The sequence below is a fragment of the Taudactylus pleione genome, unplaced genomic scaffold (genome assembly GCF_031769625.1).
Source record: "Taudactylus pleione unplaced genomic scaffold, aTauple2 ptg000070l, whole genome shotgun sequence".
NCBI classification, from domain to species: domain Eukaryota; kingdom Metazoa; phylum Chordata; class Amphibia; order Anura; family Myobatrachidae; genus Taudactylus; species Taudactylus pleione.
Window position 1 is genome coordinate 2295096 of NW_028284472.1, and position 15247 is coordinate 2310342.

Here is a 15247-nt window from a genome sequence, read left to right on the forward strand (position 1 = left end):
TGGAGATGCCGGGGATTGAATCCGGGGCCTCATACATGCGAAGCACGCACTCTACCACTGAGCTACATCCCCTATGAGCTGCTATTTTTTTATGCACAAGTTATTGCAGCTTTACATTTCACTAGAGATTTACTACTTTTCAGTGTTATTAGGGATATCTTAGAGGATGGAAGCATTACCATTATACCATGCTTGACTGCAAGGACTTTATGTTTTTCATGGCTGATGAGAATGCAAGTAGATGCCCATTCCAAACACTGGAATGCTCTTAAAGTTCTCCATCAGAGACTGGTTTATCATCAGAATCCCCTACTTTTACTAATGAATGGTGTGGATATTGATCAAGTTTTGCTAACTAGAGGGCTGTCTTACATTCTGTTTGGTCATCAGTGTCAGAACTTAGCAGAAGGGCACAAAGGATGCATGCTAAGACTGCCTCTTGGCCACTGCTAGCTAATGCTTCAACAGACAATCTATGTAGAGTTCATATGTTGTCATCATTCCATGCTTTGAAATTTCATTAAGTGCTTGCCCTCCAAGCCCATGTCCATCCTCTTTTTGTTCACAAAGTGTTTGAACTTGTCTCTCAATCTTAATCAATTAGTTTTGCTATATTATTTGTCTCGCTCTTTTATTAAACTTTGCTCGGGTAGTCGCCTTCAGTTCCCACTGAAAATAAAAAATCTATTTCCTACTTACCATATGTTTTCCCTCAGTGTAGGAGATTGGCAATAGGCATTCGATGGGAACTTAACTTTGAATAATGGAATGAAGAAGATGATGAATATAATCATATTTGATTGATTTTTTATGATTTGTATTCAACTTTGACTATTGCTGTAGAGTACTTTTATTGGTTTGCTTGTTAACTTTGGCTCTACTAGAGAGTTTACTTATGGTAAAAAGCTGTATTTTGTAAAACTTGGAGATGCTGGGGATTGAACCCAGGGCCTCATACATGTGAAGCATGCGCTCTACCACTGAGCTACATCCCCTATGAGATGCTGTTTTCTTATGTACAAGTGATTGCAGCTTTACATTTCACTAGAGATTTACTACTTTTCAGTGTTATTAGGGATATATTAGAGTATGGAAGCATAACCATTATACCATGCTTGACTTCAAGGACTTTATGGTTTTCATGGGTGATGAGAATGCAAGTAGAAGTCCATTCCAAACTTTGGAATGCTCTTAAAGTTCTCCATCAGAGACTGGTTTATCATCAGAATCCCCTACTTTTACTAATGAATGGTGTGGATATTGATCAAGTTTTGCTAACTAGAGGGCTGTCTTACATTCTGTTTGGTCATCAGTGTCAGAACTTAGCAGAAGGGCACAAAGGATGCATGCTATGACTGCTTCCTGGACACTGCTAGCTAATGCTTCAACAGACAATCTATGTAGAATTCATAATTTGTCATCATTCCATGCTTTGAAATTTCATTAAGTGCTTGCCCTCCAAGCCCATGTCCATCCTCTTTTATGTTCACAAAGTGTTTGAACTTGTCTCTCAATCTTAATCAATTAGTTTTGCTATATTATTTGTCTCGCTCTTTTATTAAACTTTGCTCAGGTAGTCGCCTTCAGTTCCCACTGAAAATAAAAAATCTATTTCCTACTTACCATATGTTTTCCCTCAGTGTAGGAGAATGGCAATAGGCATTCAATGGGAACTTAACTTTGAAAAATGGAATGAAGAAGATGATGAATATAATCATATTTGATTGATTTTTTATGATTTGTATTCAACTTTGACTATTGCTGTAGAGTACTTTTATTGGTTTGCTTGTTAACTTTGGCTCTACTAGAGAGTTTACATATGGTAAAAAGCTGTATTTTGTAAAACTTGGAGATGCCGGGGATTGAACCCGGGGCCTCATACATGCGAAGCATGCGCTCTACCACTGCGCTACATCCCCTAGGAGCTGCTATTATCTTATGCACAAGTGATTGCAGCTTTACATTTCACTAGAGATTTACTACTTTTCAGTGTTATTAGGGATATATTAGAGGATGGAAGCATAACCATTATACCATGCTTGACTGCAAGGACTTTATGGTTTTCATGGGTGATGAGAATGCAAGTAGAAGCCCATTCCAAACATTGGAATGCTCTTAAAGTTCTCCATCAGAGACTGGTTTATCATCAGAATCCCCTACTTTTACTAATGAATGGTGTGGATATTGATCAAGTTTTGCTAACTAGAGGCCTGTCTTATATTCTGTTTGGTCATCAGTGTCAGAACTTAGCAGAAGGGCACAAAGGATGTATGCTATGACTGCCTCTTGGGCATTGCTAGCTAATGCTTCACCAGACAATCTATGTAGAGTTGATATGTTGTCATCATTCCATGCTTTGAAATTTTATTAAGCCCTTGCCCTCCAAGCCTATGTCCATCCTCTTTTTGTTCACAAAGTGTTTGAACTTGTCTCTCAATCTTAATGAATTAGTTTTGCTATATTACTTGTCTCGCTCTTTTATTAAACTTTGCTCGGGTTGTCGCCTTCAGTTCCCACTGAAAATAGAAAATCTATTTCCTACTTACTATAAGTTTTCCCTCAGTGTAGGAGAATGGCAATAGGCATTCAATGGGAACTTAACTTTGAAAATTGGAATGAAGAAGATGATGAATATAATCATATTTGATTGATTTTTTATGATTTGTATTCAACTCTGACTATTGCTGTAGAGTACTTTTATTGGTTTGCTTGTTAACTTTGGCTCTACTAGAGAGTTTACTTATGGTAAAAAGCTGTATTTTGTAAAACTTGGAGATGCTGGGGATTGAACCCAGGGCCTCATACATGTGAAGCATGCGCTCTACCTCTGAGCTACATCCCCTATGAGCTGCTGTTTTCTTATGTACAAGTGATTGCAGCTTTACATTTCACTAGAGATTTACTACTTTTCAGTGTTATTAGGGATATATTAGAGTATGGAAGCATAACCATTATACCATGCTTGACTTCAAGGACTTTATGGTTTTCATGGGTGATGAGAATGCAAGTAGAAGTCCATTCCAAACTTTGGAATGCTCTTAAAGTTCTCCATCAGAGACTGGTTTATCATCAGAATCCCCTACTTTTACTAATGAATGGTGTGGATATTGATCAAGTTTTGCTAACTAGAGGGCTGTCTTACATTCTGTATGCTCATCAGTGTCAGAACTTAGCAGAAGAGCACAAAGGATGCATGCTATGACTGCTTCCTGGACACTGCTAGCTAATGCTTCAACAGACAATCTATGTAGAGTTCATATGTTGTCATCATTCCATGCTTTGAAATTTCATTAAGTGCTTGCCCTCCAAGCCCATGTCCATCCTCTTTTTGTTCACAAAGTGTTTGAACTTGTCTCTCAATCTTAATCAATTAGTTTTGCTATATTATTTGTCTCGCTCTTTTATTAAACTTTGCTCGGGTAGTCGCCTTCAGTTCCCACTGAAAATAAAAAATCTATTTCCTACTTACCATATGTTTTCCCTCAGTGTAGGAGAATGGCAATAGGCATTCAATGGGAACTTAACTTTGAAAAATGGAATGAAGAAGATGATGAATATAATCATATTTGATTGATTTTTTATGATTTGTATTCAACTTTGACTATTGCTGTAGAGTATTTGTATTGGTTTGCTTTTTAACTTTGGCTCTTCTAGAGAGTTTACATATGGTAAAAAGCTGTATTTTGTAAAATTAGTTAATGCCGGGGATTGAACCCGGGGCCTCATACATGTGAAGCATGCGCTCTACCACTGAGCTACATCCCGTATGAGCTGCTATTTTCTTATGCGCAAGTGATTGCAGCTTTACATTTTACTAGAGAGTTACTACTTTTCAGTGTTATTAGGGATATATTAGAGGATGTAAGCATAACCATTATACCATGCTTGACTGCAAGGACTTTATGGTTTTCATGGCTGATGAGAATGCAAGTAGAAGCCCATTCCAAACATTGGAATGCTCTTAAAGTTCTCCATCAGAGACTGGTTTATCATCAGAATCCCCTACTTTTACTAATGAATTGTGTGGATATTGATCAAGTTTTGCTAACTAGAGGGCTGTCTTACATTCTGTTTGGTCATCAGTGTCAGAACTTAGCAGAAGGGCACAAAGGATGCATGCTATGACTGCCTCTTGGGCTTTGCAGCTAATGCTTCACCAGACAATCTATGTAGAGTTGATATGTTGTCATCATTCCATGCTTTGAAATTTCATTAAGTGCTTGCCCTCCAAGCCTATGTCCATCCTCTTTTTGTTCACAAAGTGTTTGAACTTGTCTCTAAATCTTAATCAATTAGTTTTGCTATATTACTAGTCTCGCTCTTTTATTAAACTTTGCTCGAGTTGTCGCCTTCAGTTCCCACTGAAAATAGAAAATCTATTTCCTACTTACCATAAGTTTTCCCTCAGTGTAGGAGAATGGCAATAGGCATTCAATGGGAACTTAACTTTGAAAATTGGAATGAAGAAGATGATGAATATAATCATATTTGATTGATTTTTTATGATTTGTATTCAACTCTGACTATGGCTGTAGAGTACTTTTATTGGTTTGCTTGTTTTCTTTGGCTCTACTAGAGAGTTTACATATGGTAAAAAGCTGTATTTTATAAAACTTGGAGATGCCGGGGATTGAATCCGGGGCCTCATACATGCGAAGCACGCACTCTACCACTGAGCTACATCCCCTATGAGCTGCTATTTTTTTATGCACAAGTTATTGCAGCTTTACATTTCACTAGAGATTTACTACTTTTCAGTGTTATTAGGGATATCTTAGAGGATGGAAGCATTACCATTATACCATGCTTGACTGCAAGGACTTTATGTTTTTCATGGCTGATGAGAATGCAAGTAGATGCCCATTCCAAACACTGGAATGCTCTTAAAGTTCTCCATCAGAGACTGGTTTATCATCAGAATCCCCTACTTTTACTAATGAATGGTGTGGATATTGATCAAGTTTTGCTAACTAGAGGGCTGTCTTACATTCTGTTTGGTCATCAGTGTCAGAACTTAGCAGAAGGGCACAAAGGATGCATGCTAAGACTGCCTCTTGGCCACTGCTAGCTAATGCTTCAACAGACAATCTATGTAGAGTTCATATGTTGTCATCATTCCATGCTTTGAAATTTCATTAAGTGCTTGCCCTCCAAGCCCATGTCCATCCTCTTTTTGTTCACAAAGTGTTTGAACTTGTCTCTCAATCTTAATCAATTAGTTTTGCTATATTATTTGTCTCGCTCTTTTATTAAACTTTGCTCGGGTAGTCGCCTTCAGTTCCCACTGAAAATAAAAAATCTATTTCCTACTTACCATATGTTTTCCCTCAGTGTAGGAGATTGGCAATAGGCATTCGATGGGAACTTAACTTTGAATAATGGAATGAAGAAGATGATGAATATAATCATATTTGATTGATTTTTTATGATTTGTATTCAACTTTGACTATTGCTGTAGAGTACTTTTATTGGTTTGCTTGTTAACTTTGGCTCTACTAGAGAGTTTACTTATGGTAAAAAGCTGTATTTTGTAAAACTTGGAGATGCTGGGGATTGAACCCAGGGCCTCATACATGTGAAGCATGCGCTCTACCACTGAGCTACATCCCCTATGAGATGCTGTTTTCTTATGTACAAGTGATTGCAGCTTTACATTTCACTAGAGATTTACTACTTTTCAGTGTTATTAGGGATATATTAGAGTATGGAAGCATAACCATTATACCATGCTTGACTTCAAGGACTTTATGGTTTTCATGGGTGATGAGAATGCAAGTAGAAGTCCATTCCAAACTTTGGAATGCTCTTAAAGTTCTCCATCAGAGACTGGTTTATCATCAGAATCCCCTACTTTTACTAATGAATGGTGTGGATATTGATCAAGTTTTGCTAACTAGAGGGCTGTCTTACATTCTGTTTGGTCATCAGTGTCAGAACTTAGCAGAAGGGCACAAAGGATGCATGCTAAGACTGCTTCCTGGACACTGCTAGCTAATGCTTCAACAGACAATCTATGTAGAATTCATAATTTGTCATCATTCCATGCTTTGAAATTTCATTAAGTGCTTGCCCTCCAAGCCCATGTCCATCCTCTTTTATGTTCACAAAGTGTTTGAACTTGTCTCTCAATCTTAATCAATTAGTTTTGCTATATTATTTGTCTCGCTCTTTTATTAAACTTTGCTCAGGTAGTCGCCTTCAGTTCCCACTGAAAATAAAAAATCTATTTCCTACTTACCATATGTTTTCCCTCAGTGTAGGAGAATGGCAATAGGCATTCAATGGGAACTTAACTTTGAAAAATGGAATGAAGAAGATGATGAATATAATCATATTTGATTGATTTTTTATGATTTGTATTCAACTTTGACTATTGCTGTAGAGTACTTTTATTGGTTTGCTTGTTAACTTTGGCTCTACTAGAGAGTTTACATATGGTAAAAAGCTGTATTTTGTAAAACTTGGAGATGCCGGGGATTGAACCCGGGGCCTCATACATGCGAAGCATGCGCTCTACCACTGCGCTACATCCCCTAGGAGCTGCTATTATCTTATGCACAAGTGATTGCAGCTTTACATTTCACTAGAGATTTACTACTTTTCAGTGTTATTAGGGATATATTAGAGGATGGAAGCATAACCATTATACCATGCTTGACTGCAAGGACTTTATGGTTTTCATGGGTGATGAGAATGCAAGTAGAAGCCCATTCCAAACATTGGAATGCTCTTAAAGTTCTCCATCAGAGACTGGTTTATCATCAGAATCCCCTACTTTTACTAATGAATGGTGTGGATATTGATCAAGTTTTGCTAACTAGAGGCCTGTCTTATATTCTGTTTGGTCATCAGTGTCAGAACTTAGCAGAAGGGCACAAAGGATGTATGCTATGACTGCCTCTTGAGCATTGCTAGCTAATGCTTCACCAGACAATCTATGTAGAGTTCATATGTTGTCATCATTCCATGCTTTGAAATTTCATTAAGCGCTTGCCCTCCAAGCCCATGTCCATCCTCTTTTTGTTCACAAAGTGTTTGAACTTGTCTCTCAATCTTAATCAATTAGTTTTGCTATATTATTTGTCTCGCTCTTTTATTAAACTTTGCTCGGGTAGTCGCCTTCAGTTCCCACTGAAAATAAAAATTCTATTTCCTACTTACCATATGTTTTCCCTCAGTGTAGGAGAATGGCAATAGGCATTCAATGGGAACTTAACTTTGAAAAATGGAATGAAGAAGATGATGAATATAATCATATTTGATTGATTTTTTATGATGTGTATTCAACTTTGACTATTGCTGTAGAGTACTTTTATTGGTTTGCTTGTTTTCTTTGGCTCTACTAGAGAGTTTACATATGGTAAAAAGCTGTATTTTATAAAACTTGGACATGCCGCGGATTGAATCCGGGGCCTCATACATGCGAAGCACGCACTCTACCACTGAGCTACATCCCCTATGAGCTGCTATTTTTTTATGCACAAGTGATTGCAGCTTTACATGTCATTAGAGATTTACTACTTTTCAGTGTTATTAGGGATATCTTAGAGGATGGAAGCATTACCATTATACCATGCTTGACTGCAAGGACTTTATGGTTTTCATGGCTGATGAGAATGCAAGTAGATGCCCATTCCAAACACTGGAATGCTCTTAAAGTTCTCCATCAGAGACTGGTTTATCATCAGAATCCCCTACTTTTACTAATGAATTGTGTGGATATTGATCAAGTTTTGCTAACTAGAGGGCTGTCTTACATTCTGTTTGGTCATCAGTGTCAGAACTTAGCAGAAGGGCACAAAGGATGCATGCTATGACTGCCTCTTGGGCATTGCTAGCTAATGCTTCACCAGACAATCTATGTAGAGTTGATATGTTGTCATCATTCCATGCTTTGAAATTTCATTAAGTGCTTGCCCTCCAAGCCTATGTCCATCCTCTTTTTGTTCACAAAGTGTTTGAACTTGTCTTTAAATCTTAATCAATTAGTTTTGCTATATTACTTGTCTCACTCTTTTATTAAACTTTGCTCGAGTTGTCGCCTTCAGTTCCCACTGAAAATAGAAAATCTATTTCCTACTTACCATAAGTTTTCCCTCAGTGTAGGAGAATGGCAATAGGCATTCAATGGGAACTTAACTTTGAAAATTGGAATGAAGAAGATGATGAATATAATCATATTTGATTGATTTTTTATGATTTGTATTCAACTCTGACTATGGCTGTAGAGTACTTTTATTGGTTTGCTTGTTTTCTTTGGCTCTACTAGAGAGTTTACATATGGTAAAAAGCTGTATTTTATAAAACTTGGAGATGCCGGGGATTGAATCCGGGGCCTCATACATGCGAAGCACGCACTCTACCACTGAGCTACATCCCCTATGAGCTGCTATTTTTTTATGCACAAGTTATTGCAGCTTTACATTTCACTAGAGATTTACTACTTTTCAGTGTTATTAGGGATATATTAGAGGATGGAAGCATAACCATTATACCATGCTTGACTGCAAGGACTTTATGGTTTTCATGGGTGATGAGAATGCAAGTAGAAGCCCATTCCAAACATTGGAATGCTCTTAAAGTTCTCCATCAGAGACTGGTTTATCATCAGAATCCCCTACTTTTACTAATGAATGGTGTGGATATTGATCAAGTTTTGCTAACTAGAGGGCTGTCTTACATTCTGTTTGGTCATCAGTGTCAGAACTTAGCAGAAGGGCACAAAGGATGTATGCTATGACTGCCTCTTGGGCATTGCTAGCTAATGCTTCACCAGACAATCTATGTAGAGTTCATATGTTGTCATCATTCCATGCTTTGAAATTTCATTAAGCGCTTGCCCTCCAAGCCTATGTCCATCCTCTTTTTGATCACAAAGTGTTTGAACTTGTCTCTCAATCTTAATCAATTAGTTTTGCTATATTCCTTGTCTCGCTCTTTTATTAAACTTTGCTCGGGTAGTCGCCTTCAGTTCCCACTGAAAATAGAAAATCTATTTCCTACTTACCATAAGTTTTCCCTCAGTGTAGGAGAATGGCAATAGGCATTCAATGGGAACTTAACTTTGAAAATTGGAATGAAGAAGATGATGAATATAATCATATTTGATTGATTTTTTATGATTTGTATTCAACTCTGACTATTGCTGTAGAGTACTTTTATTGGTTTGCTTGTTTTCTTTGGCTCTACTAGAGAGTTTACATATTGTAAAAAGCTGTATTTTATAAAACTTGGAGATGCCGGGGATTGAATCCTGGGGCCTCATACATGCGAAGCACGCACTCTACCATTGAGCTACATCCCCTTTGAGCTGCTATTTTTTTATGCACAAGTGATTGCAGCTTTACATTTCACTAGAGATTTACTACTTTTCAGTGTTATTAAGGATATCTTAGAGGATGGAAGCATTACCATTATACCATGCTTGACAGCAAGGAATTTATGGTTTTCATGGCTGATGAGAATGCAAGTAGATGCCCATTCCAAACACTGGAATGCTCTTAAAGTTCTCCATCAGAGACTGGTTTATCATCAGAATCCCCTACTTTTACTAATGAATGGTGTGGATATTGATCAAGTTTTGCTAACTAGAGGGCTGTCTTACATTCTGTTTGGTCATCAGTGTCAGAACTTAGCAGAAGGGCACAAAGGATGCATGCTAAGACTGCCTCTTGGCCACTGCTAGCTAATGCTTCAACAGACAATCTATGTAGAGTTCATATGTTGTCATCATTCCATGCTTTGAAATTTCATTAAGTGCTTGCCCTCCAAGCCCATGTCAATCCTCTTTTTGTTCACAAAGTGTTTGAACTTGTCTCTCAATCTTAATCAATTAGTTTTGCTATATTATTTGTCTCGCTCTTTTATTAAACTTTGCTCGGGTAGTCGCCTTCAGTTCCCACTGAAAATAAAAAATCTATTTCCTACTTACCATAAGTTTTCCCTCAGTGTAGGAGAATGGCAATAGGCATTCAATGGGAACTTAACTTTGAAAAATGGAATGAAGAAGATGATGAATATAATCATATTTGATTGATTTTTTATGATTTGTATTCAACTTTGACTATTGCTGTAGAGTACTTTTATTGGTTTGCTTGTTAACTTTTGCTCTACTAGAGAGTTTACTTATGGTAAAAAGCTGTATTTTGTAAAACTTGGAGATGCCGGGGATTGATCCCGGGGCCTCATACATGCAAAGCATGCGCTCTACCACTGAGCTACATCCCCTAAGAGATGCTATTTTCTTATGTACAAGTGATTGCAGCTTTACATTTCACTAGAGATTTACTACTTTTCAGTGTTAATAGGGATATATTAGAGGATGGAAGCATAACCATTATACCATGCTTGACTGCAAGGACTTTATGGTTTTCATGGGTGATGAGAATGCAAGTAGAAGTCCATTCCAAACAATGGAATGCTCTTAAAGTTCTCCATCAGAGACTGGTATATCATCAGAATCCCCTACTTTTACTAATGAATGGTGTGCATATTGATCAGGTTTTGCTAACTAGAGGGCTGTCTTACATTCTGTTTGGTCATCAGTGTCAGAACTTAGCAGAAGGGCACAAAGGATGCATGCTATGACTGCCTCTTGGGCATTGCTAGCTAATGCTTCACCAGACAATCTATGTAGAGTTGATATGTTGTCATCATTCCATGCTTTGAAATTTAATTAAGCCCTTGCCCTCCAAGCCTATGTCCATCCTCTTTTTGTTCACAAAGTGTTTGAACTTGTCTCTCAATCTTAATCAATTAGTTTTGCTATATTACTTGTCTCGCTCTTTTATTAAACTTTGCTCGGGTTGTCGCCTTCAGTTCCCACTGAAAATAGAAAATCTATTTCCTACTTACTATAAGTTTTCCCTCAGTGTAGGAGAATGGCAATAGGCATTCAATGGGAACTTAACTTTGAAAATTGGAATGAAGAAGATGATGAATATAATCATATTTGATTGATTTTTTATGATTTGTATTCAACTCTGACTATTGCTGTAGAGTACTTTTATTGGTTTGCTTGTTTTCTTTGGCTCTACTAGAGAGTTTACATATGGTAAAAAGCTGTATTTTATAAAACTTGGAGATGCCGAGGATTGAATCCGGGGCCTCATACATGCGAAGCACGCACTCTACCACTGAGCTACATCCCCTATGAGCTGCTATTTTTTTATGCACAAGTGATTGCAGCTTTACATTTCATTAGAGATTTACTACTTTTCAGTGTTATTAGGGATATCTTAGAGGATGGAAGCATTACCATTATACCATGCTTGACTGCAAGGACTTTATGGTTTTCATGGGTGATGAGAATGCAAGTAGAAGCCCATTCCAAACATTGGAATGCTCTTAAAGTTCTCCATCAGAGACTGGTTTATCATCAGAATCCCCTACTTTTACTAATGAATGGTGTGGATATTGATCAAGTTTTGCTAACTAGAGGGCTGTCTTACATTCTGTTTGGTCATCAGTGTCAGAACTTAGCAGAAGGGCACAAAGGATGTATGCTATGACTGCCTCTTGGGCATTGCTAGCTAATGCTTCACCAGACAATCTATGTAGAGTTCATATGTTGTCATCATTCCATGCTTTGAAATTTCATTAAGCGCTTGCCCTCCAAGCCTATGTCCATCCTCTTTTTGATCACAAAGTGTTTGAACTTGTCTCTCAATCTTAATCAATTAGTTTTGCTATATTCCTTGTCTCGCTCTTTTATTAAACTTTGCTCGGGTAGTCGCCTTCAGTTCCCACTGAAAATAGAAAATCTATTTCCTACTTACCATAAGTTTTCCCTCAGTGTAGGAGAATGGCAATAGGCATTCAATGGGAACTTAACTTTGAAAATTGGAATGAAGAAGATGATGAATATAATCATATTTGATTGATTTTTTATGATTTGTATTCAACTCTGACTTTTGCTGTAGAGTACTTTTATTGGTTTGCTTGTTTTCTTTGGCTCTACTAGAGAGTTTACATATGGTAAAAAGCTGTATTTTATAAAACTTGGAGATGCCGGGGATTGAATCCTGGGGCCTCATACATGCGAAGCACGCACTCTACCATTGAGCTACATCCCCTTTGAGCTGCTATTTTTTTATGCACAAGTGATTGCAGCTTTACATTTCACTAGAGATTTACTACTTTTCAGTGTTATTAAGGATATCTTAGAGGATGGAAGCATTACCATTATACCATGCTTGACAGCAAGGAATTTATGGTTTTCATGGCTGATGAGAATGCAAGTAGATGCCCATTCCAAACACTGGAATGCTCTTAAAGTTCTCCATCAGAGACTGGTTTATCATCAGAATCCCCTACTTTTACTAATGAATGGTGTGGATATTGATCAAGTTTTGCTAACTAGAGGGCTGTCTTACATTCTGTTTGGTCATCAGTGTCAGAACTTAGCAGAAGGGCACAAAGGATGCATGCTAAGACTGCCTCTTGGCCACTGCTAGCTAATGCTTCAACAGACAATCTATGTAGAGTTCATATGTTGTCATCATTCCATGCTTTGAAATTTCATTAAGTGCTTGCCCTCCAAGCCCATGTCCATCCTCTTTTTGTTCACAAAGTGTTTGAACTTGTCTCTCAATCTTAATCAATTAGTTTTGCTATATTATTTGTCTCGCTCTTTTATTAAACTTTGCTCGGGTAGTCGCCTTCAGTTCCCACTGAAAATAAAAAATCTATTTCCTACTTACCATAAGTTTTCCCTCAGTGTAGGAGAATGGCAATAGGCATTCAATGGGAACTTAACTTTGAAAAATGGAATGAAGAAGATGATGAATATAATCATATTTGATTGATTTTTTATGATTTGTATTCAACTTTGACTATTGCTGTAGAGTACTTTTATTGGTTTGCTTGTTAACTTTTGCTCTACTAGAGAGTTTACTTATGGTAAAAAGCTGTATTTTGTAAAACTTGGAGATGCCGGGGATTGATCCCGGGGCCTCATACATGCAAAGCATGCGCTCTACCACTGAGCTACATCCCCTAAGAGATGCTATTTTCTTATGTACAAGTGATTGCAGCTTTACATTTCACTAGAGATTTACTACTTTTCAGTGTTAATAGGGATATATTAGAGGATGGAAGCATAACCATTATACCATGCTTGACTGCAAGGACTTTATGGTTTTCATGGGTGATGAGAATGCAAGTAGAAGTCCATTCCAAACAATGGAATGCTCTTAAAGTTCTCCATCAGAGACTGGTATATCATCAGAATCCCCTACTTTTACTAATGAATGGTGTGCATATTGATCAAGTTTTGCTAACTAGAGGGCTGTCTTACATTCTGTTTGGTCATCAGTGTCAGAACTTAGCAGAAGGGCACAAAGGATGCATGCTATGACTGCCTCTTGGGCATTGCTAGCTAATGCTTCACCAGACAATCTATGTAGAGTTGATATGTTGTCATCATTCCATGCTTTGAAATTTAATTAAGCCCTTGCCCTCCAAGCCTATGTCCATCCTCTTTTTGTTCACAAAGTGTTTGAACTTGTCTCTCAATCTTAATCAATTAGTTTTGCTATATTACTTGTCTCGCTCTTTTATTAAACTTTGCTCGGGTTGTCGCCTTCAGTTCCCACTGAAAATAGAAAATCTATTTCCTACTTACTATAAGTTTTCCCTCAGTGTAGGAGAATGGCAATAGGCATTCAATGGGAACTTAACTTTGAAAATTGGAATGAAGAAGATGATGAATATAATCATATTTGATTGATTTTTTATGATTTGTATTCAACTCTGACTATTGCTGTAGAGTACTTTTATTGGTTTGCTTGTTTTCTTTGGCTCTACTAGAGAGTTTACATATGGTAAAAAGCTGTATTTTATAAAACTTGGAGATGCCGAGGATTGAATCCGGGGCCTCATACATGCGAAGCACGCACTCTACCACTGAGCTACATCCCCTATGAGCTGCTATTTTTTTATGCACAAGTGATTGCAGCTTTACATTTCATTAGAGATTTACTACTTTTCAGTGTTATTAGGGATATCTTAGAGGATGGAAGCATTACCATTATACCATGCTTGACTGCAAGGACTTTATGGTTTTCATGGCTGATGAGAATGCAAGTAGATGCCCATTCCAAACACTGGAATGCTCTTAAAGTTCTCCATCAGAGACTGGTTTATCATCAGAATCCCCTACTTTTACTAATGAATGGTGTGGATATTGATCAAGTTTTGCTAACTAGAGGGCTGTCTTACATTCTGTTTGGTCATTAGTGTCAGAACTTAGCAGAAGGGCACAAAGGATGCATGCTATGACTGCTTCCTGGACACTGCTAGCTAATGCTTCAACAGACAATCTATGTAGAGTTCATATGTTGTCATCATTCCATGCTTTGAAATTTCATTAAGTGCTTGCCCTCCAAGCCCATGTCCATCCTCTTTTTGTTCACAAAGTGTTTGAACTTGTCTCTCAATCTTAATCAATTAGTTTTGCTATATTATTTGTCTCGCTCTTTTATTAAACTTTGCTCGGGTAGTCGCCTTCAGTTCCCACTGAAAATAAAAAATCTATTTCCTACTTACCATATGTTTTCCCTCAGTGTAGGAGAATGGCAATAGGCATTCAATGGGAACTTAACTTTGAAAAATGGAATGAAGAAGATGATGAATATAATCATATTTGATTGATTTTTTATGATTTGTATTCAACTTTGACTATTGCTGTAGAGTACTTTTATTGATTTGCTTTTTAACTTTGGCTCTACTAGAGAGTTTACATATGGTAAAAAGCTGTATTTTGTAAAACTTGGAAATGCCAGGGATTGAACCCGGGGCCTCATACATGTGAAGCATGCGCTCTACCACTGAGCTACATCCCGTATGAGCTGCTATTTTCTCATGCACAAGTGATTGCAGCTTTACATTTCACTAGAGAATTACTACTTTTCAGTGTTATTAGGGATATCTTAGAGGATGGAAGCATTACCATTATACCATGCTTGACTGCAAGGACTTTATGTTTTTCATGGCTGATGAGAATGCAAGTAGATGCCCATTCCAAACACTGGAATGCTCTTAAAGTTCTCCATCAGAGACTGGTTTATCATCAGAATCCCCTACTTTTACTAATGAATGGTGTGGATATTGATCAAGTTTTGCTAACTAGAGGGCTGTCTTACATTCTGTTTGGTCATCAGTGTCAGAACTTAGCAGAAGGGCACAAAGGATGCATGCTAAGACTGCCTCTTGGCCACTGCTAGCTAATGCTTCAACAGACAATCTA

The 15247-nt window shown here is 37.5% G+C and overlaps 11 non-coding genes across 11 annotated transcripts; all 11 read right to left on the reverse strand.

Moving 5' to 3' along the window:
* On the reverse strand, nucleotides 1-72 carry TRNAA-CGC (transfer RNA alanine (anticodon CGC)). The gene has a single exon. It is a non-coding gene; the product is annotated as a tRNA-Ala (tRNA).
* An 851-nt stretch (nucleotides 73-923) lies between these two features.
* TRNAV-CAC (transfer RNA valine (anticodon CAC)) lies at nucleotides 924-995 on the reverse strand. Its single transcript has one exon. It is a non-coding gene; the product is annotated as a tRNA-Val (tRNA).
* Nucleotides 996-1847: 852 nt separating this feature from the next.
* On the reverse strand, nucleotides 1848-1919 carry TRNAA-CGC (transfer RNA alanine (anticodon CGC)). Its single transcript has one exon. It is a non-coding gene; the product is annotated as a tRNA-Ala (tRNA).
* An 851-nt stretch (nucleotides 1920-2770) lies between these two features.
* On the reverse strand, nucleotides 2771-2842 carry TRNAV-CAC (transfer RNA valine (anticodon CAC)). The gene has a single exon. It is a non-coding gene; the product is annotated as a tRNA-Val (tRNA).
* An 851-nt stretch (nucleotides 2843-3693) lies between these two features.
* TRNAV-CAC (transfer RNA valine (anticodon CAC)) lies at nucleotides 3694-3764 on the reverse strand. Its single transcript has one exon. It is a non-coding gene; the product is annotated as a tRNA-Val (tRNA).
* Nucleotides 3765-4615: 851 nt separating this feature from the next.
* Nucleotides 4616-4687, reverse strand: TRNAA-CGC (transfer RNA alanine (anticodon CGC)). Its single transcript has one exon. It is a non-coding gene; the product is annotated as a tRNA-Ala (tRNA).
* Nucleotides 4688-5538: 851 nt separating this feature from the next.
* On the reverse strand, nucleotides 5539-5610 carry TRNAV-CAC (transfer RNA valine (anticodon CAC)). The gene has a single exon. It is a non-coding gene; the product is annotated as a tRNA-Val (tRNA).
* An 852-nt stretch (nucleotides 5611-6462) lies between these two features.
* TRNAA-CGC (transfer RNA alanine (anticodon CGC)) lies at nucleotides 6463-6534 on the reverse strand. The gene has a single exon. It is a non-coding gene; the product is annotated as a tRNA-Ala (tRNA).
* A 1774-nt stretch (nucleotides 6535-8308) lies between these two features.
* TRNAA-CGC (transfer RNA alanine (anticodon CGC)) lies at nucleotides 8309-8380 on the reverse strand. Its single transcript has one exon. It is a non-coding gene; the product is annotated as a tRNA-Ala (tRNA).
* Nucleotides 8381-10155: 1775 nt separating this feature from the next.
* On the reverse strand, nucleotides 10156-10227 carry TRNAA-UGC (transfer RNA alanine (anticodon UGC)). The gene has a single exon. It is a non-coding gene; the product is annotated as a tRNA-Ala (tRNA).
* Nucleotides 10228-12925: 2698 nt separating this feature from the next.
* On the reverse strand, nucleotides 12926-12997 carry TRNAA-UGC (transfer RNA alanine (anticodon UGC)). The gene has a single exon. It is a non-coding gene; the product is annotated as a tRNA-Ala (tRNA).
* Nucleotides 12998-15247: the final 2250 nt, after the last annotated feature.